General features: G+C 36.5%; 1 long non-coding RNA gene across 2 annotated transcripts; it reads right to left on the reverse strand.

Annotated features, from left to right (window-relative positions):
* Positions 1-240: 240 nt before the first annotated feature.
* LOC140711452 (uncharacterized) lies at positions 241-18,361 on the reverse strand. Of its 2 annotated transcripts, XR_012092665.1 has the most exons (6): positions 18,217-18,361; positions 18,051-18,094; positions 9,018-9,113; positions 8,087-8,182; positions 5,091-5,208; positions 241-4,136 (listed from the first exon to the last, which is right to left on the reverse strand). It is a non-coding gene; the product is annotated as an uncharacterized lncRNA (long non-coding RNA). The 2 variants fall into 2 exon arrangements; XR_012092666.1 differs by lacking the exon at positions 18,051-18,094.
* Between the last annotated feature and the right edge of the window lie 501 nt (positions 18,362-18,862).

The following is an 18,862-nucleotide window of genomic DNA, read 5'->3' on the forward strand; positions in this document are numbered from 1 at the left end:
CAATAGTTGAACATTTTTGTCCAAAACACACACACAAGCAATAAAAATCTCCTCACTAATGTATTTTCTTATAACCCAAAGTATTATTATTATAGAAAATTAATTAGATTGAGAAGAAATACTAAAATGCATAATACTTCAGGATTCTTTGTATACAGTTGTCCACAAATTTAAATCCAGAGTTACAAAAATGAACATGGGTATGTGAAATCAGCAGCGTACTTATAGGTGAACAAATTCTGTCAATAATTTGTTTTGGAATTAAAGGACAATGTCTGCTGTAAAAAGGTACTTCTGATAATATATAATATATACCTCTGCTTTCAAAAGTGTTAGTACTTGATCAGAGGATGTCATCTAAAATTTGTAAATGACATATCCTTTATGGGATTGTGACCTAAATATTTTGTTTACTATTTTTGCTGTCTTTTAATGATTGACATTATTAGCCTTTCCTTGTCATGTTTCTATTAATACTTCCCATGATACCCCACTGCTCGAATCTTCAGTTTTAAAAACAAGCGACAGTTTTATCCTTTGTAGTTATTCTTGTATTTCACACTAAAATGTTTTACATAAACAAGAATTTTCACACTATATTACTTTATTTAGAGAACAGCATTTTTCTGAGCTAAAACTTCCAAACTTTTATTTGTAGATAGCCACATTGACACATTGTTTGCATGAGCAAGATAAAAATATGCAGAACAAACATGTGAAGACTTTGGTCTTCACCATACTTCCCTCTAACTTGTAGAGTAGTCAAAATCCTTGATTAAAAGAACCTGAACACAAATATCAAGTACAAATGCTTGTGGGCAGCTTCATCACTCATTTCTTCATGAATAAGCCAAGGAAATATTCGCTGCTAACACATAAGAAATGTCATCAAACTGTACACACACAAAAAAAATCTTGCTACTTAGAAAGGGTTGTATACTGGGTAATGAAAATACAATTTGGATATTCATGAGGAATCCATGAGCCGTAAAAAGTCAAATAGCCACACATGATTCATTCGGAAATAAAAGTAGACACTGCTGTATAAGAAAAAACATATGGAAACATTAGGTGAAAGTGAGTAGTGGTAACCAGTTAACCTAAGATGAATACCGGTTTATCTGCAAATGAAATGTGACAGTGTCTGAGCTTTTCCTCTAGCGTTCCAGAAAAGATAAAAATGAAATAATCTTCTTTCAACTGAAGTGCTACCTAAATACAGAACACTGGATAATAGAAGCTCCATTTAGACTTATTATTCTCAATAAAGTTGATGTCAAATTGGACGACCATTTAAGCATGAAAGTGACAGATAAGGATGCATTGTTTAAGTGCAAAGGCTTTTTCTAAATTTAAAATCTTTTTAAAGAAAAGACTTTAAATACAAAGGTGGTCCATTGCCTAATGCCAGCACACACACACACAAAAAAAATAGATACAATTGAAAAATAGATTTGTGAGTGATCTCTCTGAATGATACAGTAGTAGGTGCTGTTTTCATAATTCAAGGTATGTTGACTGGTGGTGCTCTGCATTCCTTTACTTTGGCTTTCCAACCTCACAGAAGGAACAAAGACACACTTCTCTCTCTTCTTTTCTAGTTGAGTTTGCATTTACCAATTATCCCCTCAAAATGTGCAATTTACAAGTACTGATTGAACTACTCTATTATAACTGAGTATCCTTTTAATGGATAAAACATTTTTAGCATGAACAATACTATATTAATTGAAAGATTTATGTTTCCTACAGTGAAAATAATTTAACAATTAAGGACAACTTTTGTGTATGTGTATGCGTGTGTGTGTGTGTGTGTGTGTGTGAGAGAGACAGAGAGATAGAGGAAGAGAGAGAGAGAGAAAATGTGTTTTTTAATCTGTATTTTGGGGAAATTTTTGCAAGGGCTTTGTGCTAGTGTGACAGCGTTCACAGTATTTGCAGCTTTCTGAGATATTAGCCCAGTCTGAAGTGTAGATGATGAAAGTCAGCTCAGGTTTTCAGTGAAAACAGATATTATTGAAACGCTAGAATGGGCCTTTCTCTCTTTGCATCTTTATAGCTTTTATGATCAAACAGAAGACTTGCTTTTTTTCCCCCTACATTTGAATTTTAAAGAATCCAGAAATCATAATTCTCTTTTACCAGAATGTCGTGAATCCCTTTACAAATTGTCCAAATGGACTCTGTAACAGATCGAAGGGATGATATCATTGATAAGGCAGCTGGAAGGATGCACCGTTGTTAGGAAGGGAGGTTTTCTTGGATTTGTTATGGTTGTTCCTCGCTAGAGGATCTTAAAGCAGGTTAAGTAATATTCATCTGGACTAGTCAAGATATAGTTTCTTTCAAGTACAAGGTATAGCCCCTAATTCAAGCTCCAGACCCAAAGGGCTATTAACATAGGACTGCTTGGTAATAATGATGATGATCTCTTATGCAGTAGGGTGTTTACAGTTTTCAGAATGCTTTCAGGAAAAAAAAAAAAATTCTACTCTGATCTCTGCAAAATTCCTTTGCTCAAAATTCCTTTCATCAAGAACATCCTAATTCCCTAGTCTCACAAATCAGTAGTCCTGATGTCTTGATTGATGCATCTCCTCTCCTAATTTCCCACATTTTTCAAAATGTCTCTGGAGTCTTTAGCCTTTAACCTTCTTTCCATTTCCATTATGGCTGCCTTTGTTTGTGCTCTAATCTCTCTTGCAGAGTTTTATTAAACCACAATGTTCTTGTCTACTCAAAGCTCTACCTCCTATACGTATGGTTTGCAGCCACTACACTTAACTTTCTAAAATGCAGTTCTAATGATATTCTAGCAGATCATGGATGAGGACTCCTGACAGCCAGCAGACAAGTCCCTGCTCGTTACCACAACGCAAGTCTCCTACAATCTAGACTGTGGTTTTGTGGCCTGCTTTTCTTTCTCTTTATCCTTTCATCCATGCCTTCTAGTAATTCTGAGGCATTACTACTCAGATCTCTGAATAGCACTCACATGAATTATTATCTGCAACTTTGCCAATGCTCTTCCTTATATCGGGAACAACCGTCTCTGTTCTTAAACTGATACAAATGGTCTTTGATTAGGAAGGATTTGGGTATGACTGGAGAAGACAGAAGCATTTTGCTCATGAAGAGACTCTTAAACTATGTTAAGGAAATTTGGACTCCGTGTTAAGGGAGTTGGGCAGCTGAATGTTTTTGGGAGATACGTCATACAATATAATTTGCATTTCAAGTCGCGATTACTCTGCTATAGGAAGTGATCAGGAGAAAGGCAAAGCAGGAGACCAGTTGGGAACATTTTGGATTAGGAGAGGAGGTGAGCGGATGGCTGCAATCCCCCGGGGATGCAGGAATGGAAAGACATACACATGACTTAGAGATTGCAAAAAAGTAGATTTGGCAAGACTTTGAAATTAACTTGATTTGGAGAATGTGTATAGCATTAGTACAGCATTTACAAGAGTGCAATCCGGTCAGGAGGCAGGATTTCTATCCCCCAGCCTTGAGAGTTAGTTTCTTGAAGGCAGGTGTTACCTATCTTTGAATCTCAAGAATGTAATTTTTTGAAGTAATTTACAAGTAGAGGAAGTTGCTATTTTTATTCAAATTTGAGGGAGTAACGTAAGGTCAGAGTGATTGCTTTAACTTAGTCAAGATCACAGTTAATAAGTCAGAGCAGAGGCCACGCCATTTCAAATAGTCCACCAGTTATTTTATGTGATTTTTTAGCAGACAAAACAGGAATTTTTTTTTTTTTTTTTTTTTTTTAAGCTAAAAATGAACTCTTTCTCCAGTTGGAATTTTAGCAAAAATGGGAGACAGGATGCCATCATACCTAGAAAATAATGAAGCTGGTAAGACCTGCTGGGTCCCTGCTAAGAAGGGGCATTGTGGTGCCTGCGGCGTCATTGACAATGGCAGGCTCTTGTCACTCCTGGGTTGGTGTTCTCCTCTCTCCATGGCCTTGTCTATCCATGTGGGAGTTGCAGGTGATGTCCTCACTAAGGCACCCTTGCCAGTCTTCAGGGGGCTGAGGACTATCCTCTTCTCTCTCAGAAGGCAAGGTGTAGGTCTGCTCAGCGTGCCTGAGACTAGAAAAGGCCCCTGCCAGATGGGCACTAGTATCTCTTCTGTAAAGCAACAGGTGTTTTAGTGTAAATTCCTCAGTTCCCAAAGAGGTAACTCAAGCAAACAACCAGAAATGCAAACAGTACAGAGAAGCCTATGGCAAAAATCCCAGGAGGTGCAATGGAGAACAAAACAGTTCCGCCTTCCAGGAGCTGACTTGCATCAACCAAGAAAACAACTAAATAAGATAATTCAGGTCACAAGAGTAATATTGAAGTCCAGATAGCTTGAGAAAGATGAGTCCGGCCGTCTCTCCATTTTTAAATGGCAGCCTTAGGCTGGGTTTGTCATAAACCAAGTTAAGGCAATTGAGACCTGTTGGCATCTTCAAGCTAGCCAGTCATGGCGACTGTATCTTTTTTATCCACATGGCACACAAGGACTGGGGAGATGCCAGGGAGTGACTCCTGTTCAGCTTCAGACATTGCTTCAGGAAGGGGACAAATCTCGCCCAGGACTGACTGCTAGCTTTGTTGACATTATGGAGACTTGGCAGTGTGCTGAAAACTTAGCTACTGACAATCAACCTGAAATAAAAGTGCCTGGCTGCTACTTGAAATTCAAGGTGATTACTAGAGTCAATACCCACGAAAATGGGAAAGGATATACTCCAAGTAGATATCACAGAGGATCTAATCACTTTGGGACAGGAGGCTTGATGGAGTCCTGAGTGTAACATGGTAGAGAAACACAGTAAATATCTTTCCCAATCATGCCACATATATAAATCATATTAAAGCTAAACTGCCACTGTTTTTAATAATGTTATCCAGTAAGTACTTTGGATATAAACCTATTTCTTCACTCAGATGAAGCAATGAGAGTAGGGGAAGGTTTCCTTTGTTAGATATACCTCTAGGCTTAGGAAAATATTTTAAGTATTTTGATGATTACCAAAAAGGAAAAGTTGCCAGTTCGTAAGAAGATGGTGAGGGGCCAGTTGTGGTGGTTCATACCTGTGATCCCAGCACTTTGGGAGGCCAAAGTGGGCAGATCGCTTGAGCCCAAGAGAGGAAGATTGCAATGAGCCGTGATTGTGCCACTGCAGTCCAGCCTGGGTGACAGAGTGAGACACTGTCTCAAAACAAAAACATACAAACAAACAAAAATGAGTGAGGGTTGGGGGGGAAGAAGAAAGAGAAGAAAAGAAAGAAAAAGAAAAAAGACTAGTGGTGTAATTGGGGTGAAAGAGGGGGGCAATTTCTGAGTGGGTGCCATAATATATGTAAAGTGTTAATTCATTCTTTAAATAAATTCTCATTCAGCTAAAAATATGTATGAATCAGTTGACTTCACTATTTCGTGTAATTTTAATCTTTTTCTCACAACTTTCCAATACTTATTAGACATTTACAAATGAGAGATATCCTTCATCCTTCTTTGCTATCTTACATGTCTTTGTATTAAGAAATTACGTATCTATCCTAACCCTTAAAGGCATTCGAGTTTACTGTTATTTTCTTACTCTTTTTAAAATAAATATCATGATGATGATAATTATAGGATTGTCTTCTGACTGATGAGAAAATATTAAAAACTCTTGAAATGTTTTGCATAAATGCCTTTTATTTTTCAATATACCTCTGATAATACAAAATTAAATACCGAATGACACTCATTTAACAGTATAATTAGAAGTGAGCATAACCTGAGTTGCTGCTGAAAATGGTATTTCTGACATGAACCTCTTTCCTTAGATGGGCTTTGAATCATGCAGTACCTCAAAGAAATGTGGGTTGTGTCAGACAGTGAGTTCAGAATCACTGAGGCAGTGGGATAGTATGAATCAAGTTGGGCAGTGGGAGGAAATTCTGACAAGTGGTGACAGGTAAGCTATTGATACCAGATTAATTCAGCAGAAGAGAGGCAGCTTGACTTGGCAGAGACAGAATAGAGGCAGGGAGTTGGGGAGAAGGCACAACATATATATATGCAAGAAGAGAGTAGATAATAGCTCAGATCTGGGGTTTAGGTTTCAAATCAGTACTGCTTGGTTATTCTATAGGCAGACTAATCACAAGTTTGGGTGTAGAAAATTACTGAGAAACGAAAATTTTAATATTTGCTACTATAAGAACAACAGTGGCTGAATGATCATCATGCACATAATCAGAATTTCACTGGACTTCCTTAAACTTCCTTTGCTGTTTATTACTATTTTTGTTTTGAATTACACATGCGGAGGGCACAATCATCTTTTCACTACTCAAGTTTTCTAAAGGTCTTAACCCGTTCCTAGTTAGAACTGTGGCACATGTTTTCAGAGCAGGGCAGTTGGAAGGTCAATGATGCAGAGTTACTGAGAAAGAGCTAATTAAATTACCCAGCAAAGGTCAGGATTTAGCCTGGTGTTTACTTGAGCTGAAGGTGGGGTTACACAGTACAGTTTTGGGGATTTGAATGATGGGGGCAAATAAATCTTTGCAAGAGTTTGTGAAGACTATACATATCAGAGTCAAGAAGTGTGAAGGGTCTGGGAACGTACAGTTCTTGCAATGTAACTAGTTAGCCTGCCGCAGTTTCATGGATGCCGGCAAAAGACAGGAAGGCTCCTGGGTCGGAAACAAAGGGTTTCAATACTCACCGTAATATCAATAGCCAGAGCATCAATATTATCTCGTGACAGTTCACTGAGCCCCAGTTCCCACAGAGTAACATGAAAAGGGCCAGATGATATCTGTTCACACAGTAGGTTGCACTATCAAAATGAAACCCTGAGCTTAGGGAACCCGAAAGCTATTAATGGGCAATAAGCATGCCTGACCATTGTTCTGGAGGGAGACACTATTTCTATTTTCCAAGGCTGTTCACTATACAAACGTAATTGAATAGATAGTCTGGAACAAAGGCTGTCAGTATCAGCTCACAAGATGTGGAAAAACATGAGAGACCTGCGAAGAATTGATCCCCAGTCATCAACACTTCATTTTTCTCTTTAAAAAAAACCCGAGGCTCTAAAAGATCAAGTGACACCTTAAAGAAACACAACCAGTTAACATACGATTTTGGGTTAGACCTAGATGCTCAGGTCTGAATAGCAAAGCCCTCTATGTAACATCCAAATTTCCACAAGCTTTCCCCACAGGGTTCCTAATGTTAGGATGCATAATATACACATTTTAAACTAATTTGAAAAGTAGTGCTGATTGATACTCACTAATCCCTTCTGTTCCAGACTTACAGTATTACTAATGCCATTGTCTAGTGTATTTTGTGAGAGGCTATTCAGACTGAGCCATATCTTCCCTAACAGTTACAGAGAAATAGACAGATTTCCTCTCTGTAGAAGCACAAGGTTATTTACACAGCAACTATAGTTTGTGTAGTAACATTGGAGACATTACTTGATGCTACTACTATACCACCCAAGAGGGCACCTTAGAGGAAGCACTCTGGGCATCAGTGACAGTGAAGAAGTAGCTGACAGGTAGTAGAAAGTGAGCAGCACCTGGAGTCATACAACAAAATTACTAATTATTGGCAATTAACTTAGCTTCATAATGTCAAAAAATCACCCTGTAAAAGGAGACTATCCATACCTCACTCAAAGTATTATAGTAAAAATTAAATAGAAGAAATATGCCAGTGCTCTATTTGTGAAACATTCATTAGAGATTGTGCTCTGCTGAAAAGTGAAAATATCTGTATACTTCAGAAGAGTTGTTGCCAATGACAATTATGAGAACAGTAAGCTGATTAACATGACAAAGTCGACATTTTGCTATCTAGAAGATAAAAATTCTGATTGTGTGAACTCAAAGAAAAATTAACTCAAACAAAAAAACAGAAAACCCCCAAATTAAAAAAAGTTAATAAAACCCTTGAGGTCATAGGGAGATAATTTGTTAAAAATTGTACTTTCATGACAGATCTCACTTTTAGGGGAAAAAACAAGTAGTTTTCAAAATAAATAAGCTTTTGTTTTTGTAGACTATGGGCTTCATTGGCTTACCATTTCACAGGCTGTACAGGTAGGATGGCTGGAGAGGCCTCAGGAAACCTTCAATCATGGCGGAAGGCAAAGTGAAGGCAGTATATCTTCACATGACTGGAGCAGGAGAGAAGGAGGGGGAGGTGCTACACACTTTTATGAACTTATCACTAATTTGTAATTTTCTTAAAATGTTGAATGTATAACGGTGATGTAGGTGTTTTCATTATTTCATTAAAATTGCCATTTTCCCCGGGCGCCATGGCTCACGCCTGTAATCCCAGAACTTTGGCCGGCCAAGGTGGGCAGATCACCTGAGGTCAGAAGTCTGAGACTAGCCTGACCAACATGGTAAAAGTCTCTACGAAAACTACAGAGAAAAAACCTTAGCCAGGCATGGTGGTGGGCGCCTGTAATCCCACAGCTACTCAGGAGGTTGAGGCAGGAGCATCGCTTTAACACAGAGGTGGAGGTTGCAGTGAGCTGAGAAGGTGCCACTGCGCTCCAGCCTGGGTAACAAGAGGGAAGGTCAGAATCAAAACAAAGACAAACGAAAATATTGCCATTGTCTTTATCTGTGATTTACATGAAATTTTCCAATTCTGTTTTCTAATGAGTCACATGTTTAAATGAAGTATGTTTAAAAATTCATTATATTTGTACAAACCATGTTATATGTTTTCGAAAGTCAGGACTTGTATTTAATTGATAAATAAGCATAAAATTTGAAAATTTTAACACTTAGAATTTAGAACAGGATTGTCTATGACACTGAAAGAAAATTTTGTCTTCCTAATCCCCAGATAATAATTCTCCTACTATTTTTACTAACAACCTTTTCATTCTTCCAGTCACACAGGTTTTGAAGCCTTTATTAGTTCATTCTCACACTACTATAAAGACATACCTGAGACTGGGAAATTTATAAAGAAAAGAAGCTTAATTCACTTACTGTTTCACAGGCTGTACAGGTAGCAAGACTGGGGAGGCCTCGGGAAACTTTCAATCATGGTGGAAGGCAAAGGGAAGGCAGTACATCTTCACATGGCTGGAGCAGGAAAGAAAGAGGGGGAAGTGCTACACACTTTTAAACAACCAGGTCTTGTGAGCACTCACCCACTATCATGAGAACAGAAAGGGGAAAATCTGCCCTCATGATCCATTTACCCCCCACCAGGCCCCTCCTTCAACACTGGGGATTACAAGGGAATATGGATTTGGGTGGGGACACAAATCCAAACCATATCAAAGCCTCATCTATGATTCTATCCCACTGCCTCTTCCCTTCTGTATTATCAGGGATCACATCCTTTTGATTCTGCATTCAACCAACATTTCCTATTGTAGAAACTGAGGCCCTCGGATGTCATTATGACACAGTTTTTAGGAAGAGATAGTGTCATGTTTGAGGATTCTTCTTCATTCTGACCAGTGAGGTCTGGTCTCCATATCTCTCATCCAGACTGTTCATAGTCTTTATCTGTCTACTCTGGTCTATTCCACATGTCATTACCAAAGTATCATCCTAAAGTGCATGTATGGTCATAGTCAAACATCATGAAAGGACTCCCCTCATTTACTAAATAAATCCATGTGTGTAAGCGTAGAATTCAAAGACTTCCATGCCCTGGTCTCAGTATACCTCTGCAATTCTTATTCTATCTTTTTCATAATATATCTTTATCCTTTGTACGACCTGACAACTTGACATTGCATATACTTTCCTGAGTATGTCTGAGATACTATTCCCTTCACATGAAATGCTCTTCTACTTCACATTGAGCTGTCAAAATGCTACCAGACTTTAGGGTAAGCTCAGAGTCTTATTTGAATTCCCAATTATATTCTCACATTTCCTTGGAACTTTTTGTCACACTTTTGTATATCTCTCACTGCAATTAATAACTTCTGTTTTTAATTGTATTTACATGTGCCCCTGTTGTATTCTATTATCTGGCAACTCAAAAAGAATTAAAGTCCTGAGTATTTTAATGTTCCATTCATTCACACTACACACATAGCTATAAGTTTCTTCATCAACTTTTCAACAGTATTTCTTTTCCTTCAAATTAGTTCTACCAAGTCTTAGGTTAGATTGCCTTCTTTCCTCGCCTTTCTTTTTGTATTTGTAATATATTGCACATTGAAACAGAAATGAGCACAGCTCAGAAATCATTCTATAAGAAATGCTGCTTATCCACTCTGTGTCTGAAGAATACATCTTTAAAAAGAAAACAAATAATATGTAATAGCATACTCAGTTATGGGATGCATTTCAGATGGGAATTGGGCAACAAACAAATGTTTGCATAGAGTTTAAACTGAAAAATCGTAACTGCAAATGAGAAATAGGTCATGATCAATATCAATAACAGAAGTTTTTACATACTTTTTTTTTTTTTTTTTTTTTTTTTTTTTTTTTTTTTGAGATGAAGTCTTGCTCTGTCACCAGGCTGGAGTGCAGTGGCACGATCTCGGCTCACTACGACATCTGCCTCCTGGGTTCAAGTGATTCTCGTGCCTCAGCCTCCTGAGTAGCTGGGATTACAGGCATGCACCACCACACCCAGCTAATTTTTGTGTTTTTAGTAGAGATGGGGTTTCACCTTGTTGGCCAGGATGGTCTTAATTTCCTGACCTCATGATCTGCCCACCTTGGCCTCCCAAAGTGCTGGTATTGGGATTACAGGCATGAGCCACCGTGCTCGGCCCATATGTACATTTTAAGACTGCACTAAGAAAGTTCAGAAAACTTCAGCCTACATAAGATATCATAGCTAGACAGACAGGTAAGTGTGGGAAGACACTGATCATGGCTTGAGTCTTAAAGGAGATTGGCAGAGATCCCAGGACACTGCAGCTTCACCCTGCCTGCTTACTACCTCATGTGCACAAACCGAAGCATGTCAACACCTTTGATGATTTCAAATATTAATTTAAGTATAAGTATGTACATCAATTACAAATAATTGATAGCCATCACTGAGAGTAGGTTTGAGGGTAATTTTCACTCTCCACTTTTCAGGGCATCAGAGAAAGTGATTACTAGGAATAACTTAGGGAAATCTCTGACCTGGTACTCATCAAGATTTTCTTCTCCTGTCTTTGAATATGTATGATGTGCAGGTCCCATTCTGTGCCTCTCATCAGTCTACAATTCACAGTAATTTGTAGCAAATCTCGTGTGAGTGCAGAGAATTCACACATCTTCTCTCTGTGTTTAACATAAGTCAGACTCAAAAGAAGCTTCTCATTAATCTGTGATTCATAAGAGTTGGTTCTATGCCTGATTACTTATGCAAAACTCCATGAAAATACAGGAAATGATTCCTTTGACCCCAAAAGTAGTGTGTGTGTGTGAGGGGATGGGGAGATTACATGATTAGAAGAGTTTCATATATTAAGATTTTGTTGAAAAACAACTTTTATTCTGGATGCCACCTGGGAAAATATCCCTCATGTGACTAAAAGTCCTTTATCCTATGGCTACAGTCTGTGACTCATGAGTACATGAGTAAATGCAGAGGATGCAGTTGTGGATTAAATTGTCTGTTTGCTACCTCTTGGTCTTTTGCTGTCTGTTCCAGCAGGCTAACTTAGGAGAATGTGTGACTAACTGTTCTATGTGTTGATACAGCCCCTTCGGGTACCCATGCCTGCATGAGAACAATCCTTTTCTTTGTAACTGCTATATGCAACTGCAAATTTCGGATGGTAGCGATACATGTGGACAGCAAAGATGAAAAGAACTTCACTCAATAGTGTTTCTCGTTATTTTGAAAAAATGTCAGCCATGTTCAGCATGCAAGAAGGAACAATGAAGAATGTTAACATGCTCAGCACGGGAAACCAAGTCATAGCTTTACATCTTCACTTGATTATTTCCAACATTATTTTACACCCTTCTGATCAAAGACTCAATTATCTCAATTTTTCAGATCATTTTTGGCACTGGAACATCATTAGACAAGTTCTTGGAACAGTACATTGTCCTATTCTTTATTAGTTTGACCTACTACCTTTCTTATATTAAGCTCCTCACAAATGGACTACAGAGTAAGAAAATAAAGGTTTTCTACCAATCCTCATTAACTGCTGATATTAGATGTCAGTTAACTGTGTGCTTCCTTAAGTATGTTTTTGGGAGTCATAAACAGAACCTCTGTATTAAACATATTTTTACATTGCAACTGATTCTTGGCATTTATGTCATTCATGTTGTTTTTCTTAACATTTATATCATTTAATCAGTCAGAAAAAAAGTAGTGGGTGGTTAATAAGTTATTTACAGGAAAAGTGAGGCATATAAGAATTAATGAAAGACACTTAACTGACATTACCAAAGAGAACCTGACAAAACTTAAACACTCAAATAGTTTTAACAGTCATCAACTTCATACAATGTTATACTTTATCATTCAATAATTGTAATTAATTTTGTACTTTTTAATGTTTAAAACTTTCTGGTGGAAACTTTAACCAAGAAAATTGAGGCCATATTTCCTCTCGTGCTACTTATTTTTAGAAATATATTTTGTGCAATAAATCTGACAGCTTCAGTAGCAGTTGGCTAAAAAGACCGTATAATTTATCATCCAAACTGGACACTATTGAGAGTGTAAGGGGATACCATTAATATTAGGTTGGGATAACCAGTGTAAAATCAAATTTTCCCAGGAAAGCCACAACTATGGACATCCTACAGTTATGCCAACTAAGCAGACGTAAGGAAAGATCAGATTTCTTCTCTTCTTTGAAGATATTTTTTATTGTCTTTTTCTCTCTACCTTTGACTTCTTACAGAGGAAAAAGCCATAAGAAAAGAAAGAAACAGAATAAGGTTTAGAGACTAAGTACAGTCTTAATGACATTTTAGTTAATGACAGACCACATCACATATACAACTGTGGTCGCCTATGATGATAATGGACCTAAAAAATTTCCTGGGTTAGTGATGTCATGGTTGTCAGAATATCATAGTGTGTCATATTACTCATGTGTTTGTGGTGATGCTAGTGTAAACAAACTTACTGTGCTGCCAGTCACATAAAATTGTAGCACATATAATTTTATACAGTACGTAATACTTGATAATGATAATAAACCATTATGTTACTGGTTTATGCTTTTACTATACTACACTTACTATTTTAGAGTGTAATCCTTCTACTTATTAAAAAAAAAAAAAAAAAAAACAACTAACTGTGAAAGAGGCTCAGGCAGGTCCTTCAGGAGGTATCCAGAAGGAGGCATTGTTATCTTAGGAGATGATGGCTCCATGTGTGTTATTGTCTCTGAAGACCTTCCAGTGGGACAAGATACAGCTCTGGAAGACAATGACATTGATGATCCTGACCCTATGTAGGCTTAGGCAAATGTATGTATTTGTGTCTTTATTTTTAACAAAAACATTTAAAAAATAAAAAAATGAAAATTAAAAAAAGTTTAAATAGATAAAAGCTCGTAGTATAAGGCTATGAAGAACACATATTTGAACAGCTGTACAATGTATGCTAAATGTTATTACAAAAAAAGTCAAAAAGTAAAGAAATTTAAAAGTTTATAAAGTAAAATAGTTACAGCAAGCTTAGCTTATTATTAAAGAAAAATTATTTGTTTATAAATTTAGTGGCGGCCTAAGTGTATAGTGTTTATAAAGCCTACCGTAGTGTATAGTAATGTCCTAGGCCTTCATATTCACTCACCACTCACTCACTCACTCACTCATCCAGAACAACACCCAGTTCTGCAAGCTCCATTCATGGTAAGTGCCCCATATATGTGCACTATTTTTTATCTAGTACACCGTGTTTTTATTGTAACTTTTCTATGTTTGGATATGTTTAGATAGTACAAATGTCATTGTGTTATAAATGTCCACAGTATTCAGTACAATTACATGATATAGGTTTGTAACCTAGGAACAGTAGGCTATACCATAGAGCCTAGGTGTGTAGTAGGTGACATCATTTAAGTTTATGTAAGAAGGGTCTATGATGTTCACACAACTGCGAAATCACCTAAAGATGCATTTCTCAGAACACATCACCATTGATAAGTGAAGCATGACTGTAATTTAGATTCAAATTTGGGCTCTTCCAGATAGTAGCTGTAATGATATTTCTCATGTTATCTCTGTTTTCATCTCCATTTTGAACTACAGTGTTTTGTCCATACGGTCATATATTGAAATCATTTAATATACTAAATTCTAATCCTGTTGAGCAGAGCTGTACAATACATTAGCCATTAGCTACATGTGCCTTTTTTTTTTTTTTTTTTTAACCTGTGGCTTTTAAAATGTAAATTTGGAATAATTAGTACTAAAAAAAAAAAAACATAAAATTCAGTTGCTCAGTCACTCTAGGTACATTTAAGTGTTGAATAGCCACGTAGCTAATGGTGACTACAGTAGAATACAGATTAGATTTCCATCATTGCAAAATGTTCTTTTGGATAACACTTGGAGGGTCAAAAACCTCATGATTTCTTGCTTAGACACTTTCAAATCTTCCTAAAACGTCAATGTACATTCACTTTGGCATTCTTGAATCTGTTCTCCATTCAGCAGCCAGAGTGATTCTCTCCAAAGGCAAACTTTGCCAGTTTGCTTACCTATTTAAAACCATTTAATGGTGTCCTGTGGCTCCAACACTCTCTGTATGGTCTCCCTGCTTCTTTCATCCCAACGTTATTAAACTATGCTTGCTCCTGCTTTCTGTTTCCAGCCACCTTCATCTTGTTATTCCCCTTGCATTTGCCAGGCTTCCTTCCTCCATGGGTTCTTTGACTGTATCATTTTCACTGCCTTGAATGCCCTTTCTGTTATTCATCACATATGTCCTCCTACAGATCAGTTCAAGTGTCACTTCCCAGGGGAGTCTCCCCAAGCTTCTCTGAAAGATTAAATCTTCCATTAAACTCTAAAACACCCTATAATTTCCCTACAAATGGCAAACACATTTTTATTTGTTTGTGTATCTTCCTGCCTAATACGTCTCAAGTAAGCTTTGGGAGAACAGAAACTATTTCATTTAACTTTTTTTTCCCTCAAAATCTGTCTTTGTGGCAGACAAGTAGTGATAATAAATGAGTGAATGTTTGTTTTTCATTACATTTGAATTTCTATCACAGTGGCTTCTGCAGAATTGGCATTCATGGAACAAAAGAACGAGTCCAATTCTTGAGTAGGCTCTAGCAGTATCACTATAAAAAGCTATAGCACCCGATAACAGAAGAGAAATCTGTGAGAACACTGGGATCAATCTCCAGAGGTCATTGATCCTACCCCCTGCCCCAGTGACTCATGTTGTTTCTCTTTTATTTCAGCTAGAATCCATTAATAGAATAATTATATATGTAAATGTAAAATAGAAATCTGAGTTCTAGCTTCAATAATTTTAATAATTAATATAATAATCAATTATTAACTCATACTGCTTGCTGTAGGAAGGTTGTGAGGTGTCCATCTTTTGAGATTTAAATACAGTTCAGTCCAGAAGAACAAGTCCTTTGTTTGTTTTTTTTTATTCTGCTACCAAAAGAGATTTTTGTTTGTTTGTTTTCCCTTAGGGCTTCTGTCAGGCCAGTATTTTAATATGCTTGACATTTTTGACTTTTCAGTAAATGTTTAAAACAAATTATAAATTAAATTTAGATGATGAATGGTGTTCAGTTTTATATTTATATATTTTATTTACAAGTGACTTTAAAAATGTTCTTTAGCAGGATTTCAAAGATCAGCTTACTGACTCATCAATGTGTTTTATGTCAAATAGTACTGGACATCAAGCTGTATTCATTAAATAGTAAAATTCTACCAAAGAATAAAATAACATGACAAATACTTTTTAAAAAATACCCATCCATATCGTCTTTAGAAAGAAGACATATTAAACTACAAAATTAACATTAATATAATTAAAGCAAGTGACTACTACTTAGAGTTGCACTATTGAAGGTTTTCTTCGAGCATTATATATTCTCTCCTAAATGTTTACTTGTTTACTAATATTTTCAATTTTAAAAAAAACCCTTTTTACTTTGAAATACATACTCAAAATCCTTGAATACATGTGCTTGGTAATGAGATTCCTTTCTTATAACTATGTTGCTTTCTCTCTTTCGTTTTTTTCTTTTGCGGTCCTGCTGCCTCCTTATTAACACTTTTACGTTTGATATGAGTAAATAAGAAAAAGCTCTCCTTTGTTTCTCTCTTTAGTGTCATCAGCAGCTGTTGTCACATTAAGAGTTCTTCTGAGCCTTCCAAGATGCATAATAATGATAATGATAATAACTTCCATTTATTGAAAACTTACGAAGCACTTTGTGTACTCTTTCACAAAAATACTGAGACATGTATCATTAATATACCTTTTAAAAGAGGCAACTGAGCCTCATAGAGATTAAGCAGCTTCAAATTAAGCAGCTAACTTACAGTCATATTTATGGTAAAGGACAGAGCCAAGATCTGGATCTAGATAATCTTTATTCCAGTTCTATACTCAGATATTACGTTATCCTGAGCCCAGTAAACCTACTGAGTCGCACCATGGTTTGGTAAAGGCAATTCAGTCTCTACACTGCATCTGTTTTCATTTACGCTTAAGATATGTTAGCATATAACTACTATTGATAAATTTTAATAGGCCACTCTCCTGAGACTTTTTAAGTGATGAGTCTGCAAAGAACACTTCTCTACTTTCTTATCTCTGTGCAATAGCAGTGAAGTTCACCCAGTATGGAAGGGTCGGATGTTTAAAAACCAAACACTGCATGTTCTCACTCACAGGTGGGAACTGAACAATGAGAACACTTGGACACAGGGTGGGAAACATCACACACCGGGGCCTGTCGTGGGTTGGAGGGATCAGGGAGGGGCATTAGGAGAAATACTTAATGTAAATGATGAGTTAATGGGTGCAGCAAACCAACACGGCACATGTCTACATATGTAACAAACCTGCACGTTGTGCACATGTACCCTAGAACTTAAAGTGTAATTTAAAAAAAGAAAAAAAAAAAAAAAGGGTCAGATGTCCTAGATTTGGGTCCTAGGCCTACTTCTAAACCCTTCAAAACTATGGGAGAATAGGCTGCCTCAGTTATAACATCTATAAAATAAAAATAATAATTACACTTCCTTTACAGGATCATGGTAAAGATTAAATGTAAAGTTCTTTGAAGAGTACTAGGCACATACTTACCTAAAAAAATTTTACTTAATAGTATTATCATGGTTGACCCTTGGAATTACAGGTACTAATCCCCTCTCATAGTTGAAAATTCATGTTTAACTTTTGAGTCCCCCAAAACTTAACTACAAAGAGCCTACTCTTGACCAGAAACCTTACTAAAAACCTAAAAAGTTGATTAACACATATTTTGCATGTTGCATTTATTATATACTGTATTCTCACAATAAAGTAAGCTAGAAAAAAGAAAATGTTATTGAGAAAACAATAAGGAAGATAAAATATATTTACTATTCATTACATGGAAGAGGAATATCATATGGTTATTATCCTAATTGTCTTCACTTTTAGCAGGCTGACCTTCCCCTGAAGCAGGTCATAGACCCTCATTTTAGAGTCACCCTCTTTATACCCAGAGAAAACAAGTGTCCTTATCTTTGATGACAAACAGTCATAGACAAGAATGTGAACAAATAGGCTTTGCTAAATTTCCCTCCAGTTTATTACCATTAGATCACACTCTTTAATCGTATTTCTCCATTTCTATACATTCTTCATCAAACGTAGCATAAAAGCCTATACATTTAATCATTTCTTCAGGTCATAATGTTCTTGTGAAGACTCCCTTGTTACATAAAACTTATATTAAAGAAATGTGTATCTTTTTTTCTTATTAATCTTAAATAATTATAATTTTCTTATTTGTTTGGTCCACCACCCTTAATCAGTATGGCAATTGCATAAATCATATGGCAATTCTCAAAAAGACAGAACGTCCACTTTGTACTCACCAAGAGCCTTCAGAGAAATGCTGACTTAGTTCATTCATGGCAAACTTCATTAAAAATAAACAAATGGCAACAAAAAATACATTTTATTTTTGACTATGTAAATAAAAATAAATTTTTTATTTGGACCCCACCTCCAAATTAAAACAGGACTGAAAAAGCTTCTTACATTTTGCTCGTGACTAATCTCTCCCAAAGTCCTCCTTTTACTTGTAGAATGATAGACCTCTGAAGTTAAATGGAATCTCAGAAATAATCAAAAGGAACTTAGTATTTTCTGCAGGAAGGACAGTGACCCAATGACATTAACTGCCTTTGCTTCTATCCTTACATCTATGCATTTTTACTTAAAAAAAAAGCATTCTTCCTGAGGCTAATGTTGTCTATTTTTGTCTTTCCTGTCTGAAATTTTCTTCAGGAAGAAACAAAGAACAAAAGTGTTTTAGTAAAACTTTCTTATTTACAGCCCATAAAGCCAGTCTTCTTTCACTAATACATCTTTCTGTTTAGATTCATTCTTGAGTATATTTCTTTTCCACAGGTGCCTGAGGACACACTTTTAACCTCTGAGCTTCTGATCTCAAATCAGCAATGTTGTTTCCTGTGTTTCCCATCGCCCCTCACCTCCGCTTCTTTATTTGTGCTTTTGGGGAAGTTCTTTTATTTTAGATAGAGTGCCTTTTTTTTCTTTTTCTGCTCACCCTTTGTTAATGTCTGCATCCAAATAGCTGGTATTAAAATGTCTGTCTTTGCAGAATGCATTAAACATTATGATACTTTGCACTTTGACCCACTTTGCCCATTCGCTACTCTTT

Source organism: Chlorocebus sabaeus, chromosome 3 (assembly GCF_047675955.1).
Source record: "Chlorocebus sabaeus isolate Y175 chromosome 3, mChlSab1.0.hap1, whole genome shotgun sequence".
In the NCBI taxonomy this organism is placed as follows: Eukaryota; Metazoa; Chordata; class Mammalia; order Primates; family Cercopithecidae; genus Chlorocebus; species Chlorocebus sabaeus.